We start from the raw sequence: 14593 nt of genomic DNA, 5'->3' as shown, positions 1-14593 counted from the left end.
CAATGCCCCACTCCCAGTACCAATGTACTGTATTAGTCTGTTCTTGTAAAGTTTATACTCTGTACGCTTATTGCCGAGTTAAAAACGAGGAAACTGAGGCCAGCACAAGAAAATTAGATGCCAATTTATTCAGCTCCCGGGTGAGGTTCTGTGGTCCCGGGGAGAGGGGCCAGGGAAGTTGAACTTGACTCCTCTCAGGAGTGGGGTTTTATAGGGAGTGAAGGCATTTGATTGGATTTGGAGAAACAGGATGTGGACAGGGTGAGCTGCTATTGGTAGGTAGGTGGGATTTCCAGTGAGCGGGCTAAATGCTGAGTGCAGAGGGGATTTCCAAGGGTGGGGTTAGGTGCCAAGTACAGAGGGGATTTCCAAGGCAGAGATAGATGATGGGCATATTCTGATAATGTAATTTTCCAAGCAGGGAGGGAGATGGGCGCGTCTGAACTCCGGGCGAGGCAACCAGCCTTACGGTTCTCACACTGATAATATGCCTGAGACTGTTCCCACACTGCTAACATGCCTGAGACTGGGTAACTTATAAAGGAAACAGAAGTGGAATGGACTTACAGTTCCCCATGGCTGGGGAGGCCTCATAATCGTGCTGGAAGGCAAAGGAGGAGCAAAGACATGTCTTACATGGCAGCAGGAAAGAGTGTGTGCAGGGAAATGGCCCTCTTGAAATAATCAGATCTTGTGAGACTTATTCACTATCATGAGAACAGCATTGGAAAAACCCATCCCCATGATTCAATTACCTCTTACCAGGTCCCACCCACAACACATGAGAATTATGGGAGCTGCAATTTAAGATGAATATAAGCATATAATTATTTGCACAACTCAATAGCAGAAAAACAAATAACTAGAAGAATGTGCCAAGGACCTGAATAGACATTTCTCCAAAGAACACATAAAAACAGCCATCAGGTACATGAAAAGATGCTCATCATCACTAATCATCAGGGAAATTCAAATCAAAATCATAATTACATACTACCTCACACTCTTTAGGATAGCTATTATCAAAAAGACAAGAGGTAAAAAGTTTTGGTAAGGGTATGGAAAAAAGGAACCCCAAAACATTGTTGGCAGGAGTGTAGATTAATAGGCCATTGTGGAAAACAGTATAGAATTTCCTAAAGAAATTAAAACTAGAACTACCATACAACCCAGCAGCCCCTATTCTGGATATATATCCAAAAAGATGGAATCATGACCTTGTAAAGATATCTGTGCTTTCATGTTCATTGCAACATTATTCACAATAGCCAAGATATGTGAAAAGCCTGTGTCCTTTGATGAATGAATGGATTAAAATCACTGTGGCACATGTATAAATGAATATATTATTCAGCCCTTAAAACAAATGAAATCTTGCCATTTGCCACAAAATTGATGAGTCTGGAGGACATTATGCTAAGTGAAATAAGCCAGACCCAAAAATAAAAGAATTTCATGATCTCATTTATGTGTGAATATCAAAATAATTCTAATATACAGAAATAGAGAACAAAACAGTGCATAACAGGGGTAAGGTTGGTGGGGAAGCATATGAAAATACAGAGATGTAGGTCAAAATATTAAAAAAATAGCACATATGTCTAGAACTCTATAAGTCTAGAAATAAGTCTAGAAATCTAATACACAACTTGAGAACTATGGGTAATACAATTGTACTATGCTGGGATTGATGCTAAGTTAGTAGATTTTAGCTACTATTACCACACACATTAAAAAAATGTTTACACATAATACACATATACACACAGAAAATGAAAACAAAGTTACTATAGGACAAAAATCATTTTTCTCTAGGCTATGCGCATATATATTTGCTCCTGCTTTCTACATTGCCCTTTTTAACTTGTAAAGCATAATTTTTAAATTGAAAATATATTTTGGTTTATATTTCTATTGTTTTTTATTAATATATAAAACTACTTCTTTATATATTGACCTCATATTATGTGACTTTGGTAAATTTAACTATCAGGTCCTGAAGCTCTTTTATGTCTCTTGTGAACTATTACGTAGACACTCATGTAATCTATGAGTGGAGGTAATTTTATTCACTTCTCCTTTTCCAAACTGGTTTTAATTTTTCTCCTTATTTTTGCTTTGCTACACTGGCTACAACTCCTAGTAGGATTTAGACGGTAGTGCTGAGAATGTACATCTTTGCCTTATACCCAATTTTAGGAGGAAACCTTTGTCTTTTGCCTTTAAGCAGGTTTTTTTCCTAGCTATTTTTATCTTGTTAAAATCCATTCTACTTTGGTTTTATCATAAATGAATGTCAAATATTATCAACCTTTTTTCTGTGACCATGGAGATGATCTAAACTCACAAAATGGAAACTCCAGTTTTTCCACTTACTAAACCAAAAACCTTGTAATCATTCTTGACTTTACTTTTTTTCTCACACTTAACTTCCATCAGGAAATTCTTTGACCTGTATTCAAAATATACCCCCAAACTAACGACTTTTCAATGGCCTCTATTGTTAATTTCTTAGAGCAAACCACAGCCTTATCACATTTGAATTATTACAACAGTCTCCTAATTACCATCCTTGCTTCCACCATTTCAGTACACATTCAGTATTCAACAGTATAAATCAACCGTGTATGTTCGGCCAGAATAGTTCTGTCTAAATATAATTTTTATCATGCCGTTTCCTTCATCATAAATCTCCAATGTCCAGGCACAAATTGCTAGTCCTTTGATTAAGGTCCAGTACAGCTACCTGGGAATAATTATCTGCGGTTTTCGCTTCTGCCTTCTGGCTTTTTGGTTCTTTCCTCTGAGTCACCTTTTCATTTTCCCTCTTAAAAAATGACCTATGTTTATAGCTGAGCAGTTTTCTTAAACTGCTTCCTGACCAAAGATAAAATTGCACGAAACACAGCTTCTTCTTTTTTTCTGTCTCTCCCATTTAATCTTGGTTTGTTTAATACCTTCAAAAATGTGTTGAGTTCTTTATGCATTATTTGATATTACACTTTATTGGACAAAAGCCATAACTCAAACTTCAGATAAACCAACCTTAAACTTTGGCCCCTGTATGATTTCTGTTAGACAATGTCATTTAGAGAGAGGGCCTATGTTTCACACAGAGAATTTATGAGACATAATCTTAAGATGTTTAGGAAGTCTACTGTCTACTACAAAGGACCTATGAAGGCCCATTTGAAAACTATCTGAGGTTTCAAGGATTTGATTTACATACTTGGATTTCTCTTTACCTCAAGATGTTTTACTGGTAGCATCAGAATTTTATTTTGCTCTGAAATTCTCTGAGGATGAGAATTACGTTTTCAAACCCAAAAAATCCTAGATCCTTTATATTCACCTAGATTCTACTTGGAGACAGAATTTTTCATTTATTAACTCTTCTCTCTTTTTTGTAACTTTTGATGAAATCAGTTGGTACTTTCAGCATTTAAGCTAGAAATATCCTTAGCAAGATCTATCAATTCATTAGATGTAAATTTTCCTAGTTTTCATATGATTTCAGGCCTCAGTTCTGTGAAACTTTTCATTGCTCAATAAAAAAAGTTTCATTTCTTCTAGCTTCCAGTAACATTTTCCTCATTTTTATTTAATCTGTCACCAACATCACCCTTGAGACTCACCAAGATTTTGCTAAATAGTTCCTCAGGGATCTTCTCGCTCTGACAAAAAACTAGTCCCCATAATAATGCCACATAATAGATTTTTTATTATTGCCAAACACAACCTCCAAATACCAAATTTGGTACGACTAAATTGATACATTACAAACCAGTCTTAAATTAGTGGTATAAAACGACAACCATTTTATTAGACTCATGGATTCTACAGGAGCAGTGTGTAGCTCAATTGGAGAAAATTCAAATGGTCACAATGGTTCAAATGGCTGGAAACATCTGCACGTTGACACCCATCAGGGAAAACTGAAGGCTGAGCTCAGTTTGGACTGTACATGCGACACCCCTGTATAACTTGGGCTTCTCATAACATGGTGGTCGCAGTCCAAAAAGGTGCATACCAAGAGGAAGCATCCTGGCAGCATGGAATCCCAGACAGCCAGGTGCATTCTCTTTGGTTTTTTATGACCTACCCTCCCTTTTGAGACAGTCTAGTGACTCACACAATCTCAAGCCTACCAAGATTCAGCGGTATTACCTATAGAACTCACTTCTCAGTGAAAGGAGTGAAAAGAGTTTTGAAATCATTTTAAAATTGCCACACTATAAGTTGAAAGTCAGATTGCGTGCTGCCTGTGTCTGTCGTTCTGGAGAAAAAGGTGGGAAAGAGTCAGAGTGAGAGTGCATTTTGCCTTTTATTTTCTTATTGTAACATGATAGGATAAAAAAAAGAACTTAGGCAAGTATTTGGAGACTTAAATTAGAAATTAAAGGGAATGTAGAGAACATCAAGAAATGTGATGCAGCAAAGGAAATGTAAAAGCTGTTTTCTTAGACACCCCAAAGTAAGAAATGCTTTTAGTAACAAAAGCCATATGTATTTTCTGAGTTTAAAAAAGGTTTTCATGTTTGTTGCCATGATCATATGAAGAATGTTGACTTATCTCCTAAGTTATAGTTTCAGATGGCCACAAACTATATAACATTAAATTTAGAAACAGAGCTAGAAAATTGAAGAAAAAAAAAGATAAGCTTCAGAATTGTGGCTAGAAAGAACTTTGGACACTTTTAACATAGTTACTGGAGTATGGAAAAAAACAGTTAAAGAGCTCTCTAAATTTTGAGGGGTTTATATTGTCAGATAAACAATAAGCCAAGATTAAAGAAAGTATGACCTTCAATAAATTTTCAAGACCCTGAAATTGACCATTAAAAAGTAGGCTTTGAAGGTAGTACAGCCTCAAAAAGTAAATGTGGTTTTTAAACTTTATCTCAGTTGGGTTCTTGGTAGAAGTGCAAGAGCCTATCAGAGGGCACAGCCAGAAACTTCCCAGAACAACTGAAAAGGGCATGGTTTTCAATAACAGAACAAGAGTCTTATCAAAGAATGTATGCCACTGCCAGACCAGGGGTCTCTACCAGTCCAGGCAAGAAAGTTTTATCAGTGCTATGTGCCAACGACATCTGTATGTAGCTCATTGCTCTTTTTTTTTTTTTTAAGTGAGAGTTTAAATTTTGATTATCTTGCTCACATTCCTCTAGTGTATAAAAAGTATGGGGGAGGGGCGAGAAGTTGATAGGGTATAGGTCTCTATAAAAAGCTACTTTTAGAAACCCTGAACTTCCTGGTGGTTGCAATGACTGGGGATAAGCCTTTAGATTGTCTCCTTTTAGGGACAGAGTATGTCCCACATGCAGACAAGAGGGTGTGCTCAGTTTTCTCTTGGTCACAGGGCCAAATTGTCTACAAAACTCATACTACAAAACGAGAATGTAGAACATTGCTGGGAACTGGAAGTCTAGTAAGGGAATCTATTTCTCTGCCCTTTTGGCATATGGTGTTTCTACATGCCTAATTTTCAGCAATGATGAAAAACATGTTGCATTTCACTTTTAAGTCACCTTTAAAGAATCACAATATTTTATTCTTCTCTTCACTTTGATGCAAATGAGCAGGGCAAACTTGAGCCATGTATTGAAAATGGAAGAGCCAGAAATGAAGGAGACTGGGTATCTCCATCACTGCCTGGAGGAAAACTGCCTATGAATTAGGGACAATTATGTGGACGTTATATTATTGAGAAGCAGACTTCTATCCTGTGCAAATTATTACACAAAGGGGTTATTTGTTGTATCAGCTGGGATTACCCCAAGCAAAACATTTATAATAAAAGGCCCGGTGCAAAATTTACCTGCATTAGGGTATGGAGATAAGGGAGTTATTGCATTGTGCTAACTTTAGAAATTACATCAGGCAGGCATTGATTATTCCACCCAACATGGTTATCTTGCTTTTGTTACTTGTTCTAGTGGTTGTAAAGGATACTGGTGTGTATGAAGTAAATGCTACCCTTACAGGCAATATTGTATTTTAAGTAATAAATAATTTATTAATAGGACGTATACTCATGGTATGCCACGTGCTATATGCCATGGAAGATAAAATGTTATACTTGATTTTAAGTCAAAAGAAAGAGATTGGCCTGGCGTGGTGGCTCATGCCTTCTAGGGAGACTGAGGTGGATGGATCGCCTGAGGTCAGGAGTTCAAGAATAGCCTGGCCAACATGGCAAAAACTTGTCTCTACTAAAAAAAAAAAAAAAATAGCTAGACATGGTGGCACGCAACTGTAGTCCCAGCTACTCTGGAGGCTGAGGCAAGAGAATTGCTTAAACCTGGGCAGAGGAGATTGCAGTGAGCCAAGATTGCACAACTATACTCCAGCCTGGGTGACAGAGTGAGTCTCTGAGAAAGAAGAGAAGAGAAGAGAGAAGAGGAGAGGAGGGGAGGGGAGGGGAGCAGAGGGGAGGAGAGGAGAGGGGAGGGGAGGAGAGAAGGGGAGGGGAGGGGAGGGGAGAGGAGAGAAGAACAAGAGGGAAAGAGGGATGGAGGGAGTGAGGGAGGGAGGGAAGGAAAGAAGGAAGGAAGAGAAAGAATGGAGGAGAGAAAGAAAGAGAAAAAGAAGGAAAGAAAGAGGAAGAGACAGAGATTTATTGATTCTTTCTTGGATAACTGCAAAACATATTGGAGAACAGGCTTCATTTTAGATTAGTCAGGAAAGTTGAGTTAGATTCTGGTGGGTAGAGGTAGCAAAATGTGCATTAGCAGAGAAAATATTGATGGGCAAAAGTTCTGAAAAGTACTAGTGGTTCAAGTCTCAGATAACTGGGAGATGGAGTAACAACAGAAGTATGCCATATTGCAGAAGAACTTTGAATCAGAAGCTAAAGCTCTTTAATTTTATTGGGTAAGCTTAAACAATGGGAAGGCACTCCCAGTTATTTTTCCTTGGGGTGGCTTGGCCTGACCAGAGATGACAGGCTTGGGGGAGAATTTGTGTAGCAGACATAATGGGATTTTTGAATTTGGAAATAAAAAATATTGCAGAGGATTTTTATTCCCAAAGTTGAGGGCAAACCTAATAACAATTTGTTCTAAGTAAATCACCAGACTGCTTCCTTGTGATTTTAAAAGACTTTGGCAAACTTTCCCTCTCATATTTCAGTGTCTTAGCAAACATTTAAGAGGCTTCCTCTGATGGTTATAATTAAACTTCAAAGGGAAGGAGAAAAGACAGACGTGTGGTTAGGATGAAATTATTCTTTTTTTCTCTCTCTCTCATTGTTACCAATACGCAATTCTACCTTGCTTATTTTCCATTACATTTTCCAGAGGGTATTACTCACATTTATGATGTACGATTTAAGATGGTAGGGAAAGTAAGTATGTTGGCAAGAATTTTTACTGCTGTGTGATTTAGACCTAGCTCTCATTTCACTTTAGGCCACTGTACATACTGAAAACACCATGGTGTTGCATGACCTATTTTGTACATATTGGCCTCTTTTCAGCCTCCTTTTCAACCATCTTCACCTGATATCCAGTGCTCTGGGCTGCTGAATATTTGGTGTTAATGCAATCAACATTCTTCACACACTCATGTCTATTTTCATGGGTGGTAGTTTAATTTTCACTCTGTATATGTGTCTTCCTCTTCTTCTTCAACATCCTGAATTACTATTCTGTCTACACGCAGTCTTATTTTGCCACAGAACTCTCATTTAGCCTTCAAGATTCATACCTGTGTAACTGTATCTTTTAAGCAGGGCTTTCTCTGATGACATCATGTTGGCAAAATTAATTGGTTCCTTATGTATTCACAGCTCTTTGAATACAGTCTGTTTGCTAGGATGTTATCTCATTATCTTTGAATTATATTGTATGTACTGGACTTGCTAAACCATGAGCTTCGTGAGTACAGGGATAACAAAGTGTAAGTACTATATTCAAGGCATGTGCAAATTGCTATGAGAACAAAAAAAGAAAGACAAACAAACCTTTAGAAACCATTGAAAACTGCCACAATCAAAGAATAGCATAGAAAATTAGAAGGCGGTTCACATAAGATAGAAAAAAAGATTAACAAATAAGAAACGGCTAGGCATGGTGGCTAAGGCCTATCATCCCAGAACTTTGGGAGGCCAAGGCTAGAGGATTGCTTGAGGCCAGAAGTTTGAGGCCAGCTTGGGCAACATAGCAAGATCCTGTCTCTACAATAGGTAAAAGGTCAAATTAAAAATGTGAATAAATCTTAAAACAGTTTGCATTTTTTCATTCAACAAATATTGTATAACAGCAAACTCAGCCCAGGAAAATCAGTAGTAGAATTTAAGAGAAAAATAAAAGAAACTCATGGTCTGCTTTAAGATTATTATAATCTTATGTTATAGACTAAGCATCAACCAGTCAATAAATAATATAGCCATTTAATATTCACCTCTGTGGAACAAATTTATAAAAGTTCTAAGAAGAGGGAGATAAATGACCACAGAAATATTAATAGAATTAAGCCTGATTCTCTTGAACATTTTCCCCATTGTCTAACCTGGGCGTTTTTAAAAATTGGTTTTTAGGCTAGGTGCAATGGCTCATGCCTGTAATCCCAGAACTTTGGGAGGCTGAGGGAGGTGGATCACCTGAGATCAGGAGTTCAAGACCAGCCTGGCCAACATGGTGAAATCCCTTCTCAACTAAAAGTACAAAAAAATTAGCTGGGCATGGTGGTGGGGGCCTGTAATCCCAGCTACTTCAGGAGGCTGAGACAGGAGAATTGCTTGAAGCCAGGAGGTGGAGGTTGTAGTGAGCTCAGATTGAGCCATTGCACTCCGGCCTTGGAGACAAAAGTGAAACTCTATCTGAAAAACAAAAAATCGTTTTTAATTATGTTAAAATGCACATAACATAGTATTCACTATCTTAATTATTTTTGTGTCCAGTTCAACAAGTCAGTGGCATTACGTGTGTTCATTGTGTGTGCAACTAATGCCAACATCCATCTCCAGAACTATTATACTATGTCTTCCTCAACTGAAACTCTATACTTATTAAACAATAACCTGCATAACCCACTTTTTCAACACCCTGGAAACTACCATGATGCTTTCTATCTCTCTAATTTTGACTATTCTAAGTACTTCATAAAAGTGGAATAATGCATTTGTCTTATTGTGACTGGCTTATTTCACTTAGCATACTGTCCTCAAGATTCATCCATGTTATAGAATATGTAAGAATTTCCTTCCTTTTTACAGCTGAATAATATTGCATTTTTCTCTGTGTAAATATGCATGTGTGTATATAGAAACATTCACATATATATAATCACAAGTATATATAAAATATGCTATATATATATATATATACACACACACACACACACACATTATGATCACATTTTGCTTATCCATTTATCTGTTGAAAGACACGGGTTACTTCTACATTTTAGCTACTGTAAATAATGCTACTATGAATATATATGAACAAACAATTTATTGAGACCCCTTTTCAAGTATTTTGGGTATATACCCAGAAGCCCCAAAACTATTTTTTTATTTTTTTTTGAAACAGAGTCTTCCTCTGTGGCCTAGGCTGGAGTACAGTGGTATGATCTTGGCTTACTGCAACTTCTGCCTCCTGGGCTCAAGGGATTCTCCTGTCTCAGGCTCCCGAGTAGCTGGGATTACAGGTGTGTGCTGCCATGCCCAGCTACTTTTTTTTTCTTTTTTCTTTTTTAGTTGAGATGGGTTTTCACCATGTTGGCCAAGCTGGTCTTGAACTCCTGATCTCAAGCAATCTCCCTGCCTTGGCTTCCCAAAGTGCTGGGATTATAGGCATGAGCCACTACACCTAGCTTTTGAAAAATCTTGTAATTGCCACTTTCTTTGGTCTTTTAAATAATCTTATTTTCAAAAAGATTTATTTTTAAAATCCATATTCAGATGGAATCGCTGAAGACGGGATTCTATGTCAGGAGTCAAAAAGATCTTTGTATATTAAAAATGATGATGAGTCAAAATGAACAAGATGAAACTTGTTTAATGGCTTTCTACCTATGTCAAGAAAATGAACCACAAAAAGAGAGGATGACAGAGCTCTGATTTTATGTATAAAGCATGCCTTACATATCCATCATTTAGGTTAGTTATAAACATACTGACTGGGACAAGATTCTATTCCTCTTGGTTATATTAATTAATCTATCAGCAGTTTTTTGTTCAGTTGTTCAGCCAGGTGTAGTAGTCTACCCATGTATCTTGATCAGTTTACAAAGACAGCATGAGAGCTTAACGAATGCCTTGCTGATGTTCAATTCCATTGTATCTACCTTATACCCATCAGTCTAGTTACACTCAATGAAAAAAACAAAGTACTGTGACGTAGTTTTTTTCTAAACCTAGGGATCATGGCATCATTTTGTCATGTTTTTAAGGCTATGCTAAAGTAATCTCTCCTTAAATAATTCTCTGAATTAATGTTAACTGAAACACTAAAATTTAAAAGTAGAGAGATTTGAGGAGACATCACAAAACACATGTATAAAATTCAACTTTAATAAATGAATTTAAGAAGAAATATCCAAAAACATAAAAAAGAAAGCAAATTAAGAAGAAAGAGATTTTGAATGAAATACAAACTTCTTAATGTTTTATTGATATTCATAATATCTGTTAACTTCCAAAAGTTTATATTGCAGACTATACTTTGTGATATAGTTTGATTTCCATTGTGGTGAAAGTAATTTAGAGAAATATAGACTGCTTTGAAGCAATCTACTTGAAAAAGGTGAAAAGGGTTATGAAGTGAGGATAAGTGGTGGAGCAGAAGTGATGAATGACACAGGATATATAAATTGGACAGAGAGAGAATTACTACTCAGTAATCACCAAATTGCAAAAACTGACTTCCAATTACATACTTAGTGAAATGTACTCTTTTCCAAGCCAGTGAGTGTTAGAAACTTTCCCCTTTATCTCATTAGAGAACAGATAAGAATATAGAGATTCCCATATGAGATTGCAATCATGTTAAAATATATCAGTAAGAAATCAAAGAAATGAAAGCAATGGTAGAAAACTGGAGATGAGCAAATATCTACATGTTTACAATAGGAAGAAGATAAATTTTGGAAAATGTTAGAATGGTTACTAATAATCTCTGGTAAACATATAATGGTCATTATTTTTAAATCATTTTTTCAATAAATATTTGTGGAGTAATTGCTAAATAGAAGATAATTTGAAGAATTAAAGATTAATAAGATACAAATTTTGTTTATAAAGAGCATCCAGACAAATAAAGGAGATGCAATATAGGCATAATTTTATAACATAGAACAGTTTTGCAAGAAAAGCAAATATACATATTCTGAAAATTAAGAAGTATGATCAGTGTCAAAGGGCAGGATTCTCAAACTCAAATGCCTCCAAGGGCCAGCAATAAGTAAGGCAAAGAGTGAAATAAGAGCATGTTTAAATGACACATGTACCACTAAACTCCAGCTGATGTTTGTCATGGCAATAAAGTGACCAAATATTTTCTGAAAAATCTATTTTACTTCTATTTTTCTTTTTTCTTTTCTTTTCTTTCTTTCTTTTTTTTTTTTTTTTTCTTTTTGAGGCAGAGTCTCACTCTGTTACCCAGGCTACAGTGCTGTGGCACGATCTCAGCTCACTGCAACCTCTGCCTCCTGGGTTTAAACGATTCTTGTGCCCCACCCTCCTGAGTAGCTGGGATTACAGGTATGCACCACTATAGCTGGCTAATTTTTCTATATTTTTAGTAGAGATGGGGTTTTTCCATGCTGGCCAGGCTGGTCTTGAACTCCTAACCTCAAGTGATCCACTCACTGCAGCCTCCCAAAGTACTAGGATTACAGATGTGAGCCACCGCACCTGGCCTATTTTTCTTAAATATTCAAATTTTTAAAGCTGTGGATTATTTAGAAAGACATTTGAAATCACTGCATAAGCTAAATAAAATACATTAACAAGCCTGAGTTTGTCTCTATGTTGCCAGTTTAGAATGTCTGCCTTGAAGGATAAAGAAATGTTCTGTGAAGAATAAGACAATTCAGACTTTTTATTGTTTTATATATAGAATTGAGAAATACTGTATAGTGATTTTAAAAAATAACGTCCCAGGCAAAGGTAACTCTACAAGTTAAGGTAAGCAAATAGATAGTTAATGAAAATAAATGATAAATGAGGAAGAGCTTATTTTGGGACAGGTATAGAGTCTATGATGGGGAAGAGCAGGACACATGACAATATGAGCATTTATGGAAGAAGGTGAAGATGACTAGTAGCCCACATAAATTCATTACAAGCAAGTCATACCAAACTTCTTTCATTGTATTTCACAAGAATGAGAAGCTTGGTACCACACCATAAAAAGTATAAATATTTATTTCAGTAGAGTAACCTTGGAAATAAGTTGGTGAAATATCTTTGAGCTTCCTTTGTTCAACATTTTTGCAATGTCATTGATGATAACAAAGAAGACATATCTAATAAATTCGCAGTTGATATAAAGGTGGAAAGAATTGCTAATATGATGGCATAGTTAAGCCTAAGTAATCCTGACGGACTGAATACAAAGTTCAGTTGAAAAACTAAAAGTGTTTGTATTCCAAGAATGTCAGTGAAATAGGCATATGATGTATGAAAATAGCCTAAAAATCTACTCTTGTTAAGAATACTAAAACTCGGAAAGGTTAATTAATATTCCCCATATCATAGAGATTTGGCAGAAATAGAATGCACATCCCACATCTATCTGGACTCAAAGTCTGTGTTCATTCTAATCTTTCACAGAAACACAAGGTGTATTTCTCAGCAGAACTTTAGGTCTTTTTAAAATATTGAGTGCAAGATTGAGGTAAATGTTTTGTAAGATGACAATCAAAGAGTCTATGTTTTTTTTTTTTTTTCTGACAAAACATTAATAATGATTGAATCTAATCCATTGAGTAGGTCAAATTTTATATGTTAAGATTTAATAGTGTCAAAAGATAAAATGTTTATGTTTAATTGTTATCTTCATGTCAATGTAATATCAGAAACTATCTTCCAATTAAAGATATATCAATCTCAGTGATTCAACAAACATTTTCTGAGTTCCTATGAATTGCTAAGCATGGTTGAAAGCATTATGCATACCACATTGAAAAAATAAAATAAAATCTCTCCCACTAAGCACTCATATTTTATACATTTAGTGTGTATCTCTGGTTCTCCCTTTTTATTACCCCCCTTTCTTTTTTCCCAAAGATAACATTTGAATCCAGGAGAAAGCTACATAACTTCATTACATTTGCATGACATTAGCACCTGGTGAGATATTTCTTACCAGCTGGTCCCTGGATATTGACTTCTATCTCTCCAGGAATTTTTGCAGTGTAATATGGCTCCTATGGTCACTGTATCATAGAGGGCCTGGGTTTCCCTGCCCCAGCTCCGTGTTACCTGTTTGATGTGTTAGCACACTCTGCTGAGTTACATGATATCCCCCAACAAGCCATCAATTGTAGTAGTGTCTCTTAACACAAAATCCCTTGTTTTATTTTTTTTAATATATATTTTATTGCATTTTAGGTTTGGGGGTACATGTGAAGAATATGCACAATTGTTGCATAGGTATATACATGGCAATGTGGTTTGCTGCCTTCCTCCCCATCACCTATATCTGGCATTTCTCCCCATGTTATCCCTCCCCAACTCCCCATCCCCCACTGTTCCTCCCCTAGTTCCCCCTCACAGACCCATGTGTGATGCTCCCCTCCCTGTGTCCATGTGTTCTCATTGTCCAACGCCCGCCTATGAGTGAGAACTGCGGTGTTTGATTTTCTGTTCTTGTGTCAGTTTGCTGAGAATGATGGTTTCCAGGTTCATCCATGTCCCTACAAAGGACACAAATTCATCATTTTTGATGGCTGCATAGTATTCCATAGTGTATATGTGCCACATTTTCCCTGTCCAGTCTATCATCGATGGGCATTTGGGTTGGTTCCAGGTCTTTGCTATTGTAAACAGTGCTGCAATTAACATTTGTGTGCATGTGCCCTTATAATAGAATGATTTATAATCCTTTGGATATATACCCAGTAATGGGATTGCTGGGTCAAATGGAATTTCTATTTCTAGGTCCTTGAGGAATCTCCACACTGTCTTCCACAATGGTTGAACTAATTTACACTCCCACCAACAGTGTAAAAGTGTTCCTATTTCTCCACATCCTTTCCAGCATCTGTTGTCTCCAGATTTTTTAATGATTGCCATTCTAACTGGTGTGAGATGGTATCTCGATCTGGTTTAGATTTGCATTTCTCTAATGACCAGTGATGATGCGTATTTTTTCATATGCTTGTTGGCCTCTTATATGTCTTCTTTTGAAAAATGTCTGTTCATATCCTTTGCCCACTTTTGAATGGACTTGTTTTTTCCTTGTAAATCTATTTTAGTTCTTTGTAGATTCTGGATATTAGCCCCTTGTCAGATGGGTAGATTGCAAAATTTTTTTCCCGTTCTGTTAGTTGCCGATTCACTCTAATGATTGTTTCTTGTTCTAAAACAAAAAACCCTTCTTGTTCTTGAGCTCTCTCAGCACTTGTCTATCTTGGGGGCTAT

Source organism: Sapajus apella, unplaced genomic scaffold (genome assembly GCF_009761245.1).
Source record: "Sapajus apella isolate SASKATOON/1434 unplaced genomic scaffold, GSC_monkey_1.0 scaffold71, whole genome shotgun sequence".
Classification (NCBI taxonomy): domain Eukaryota; kingdom Metazoa; phylum Chordata; class Mammalia; order Primates; family Cebidae; genus Sapajus; species Sapajus apella.
The sequence above is the reverse complement of the archived record's forward strand: the minus strand, read 5'-3'. Positions refer to the sequence as shown.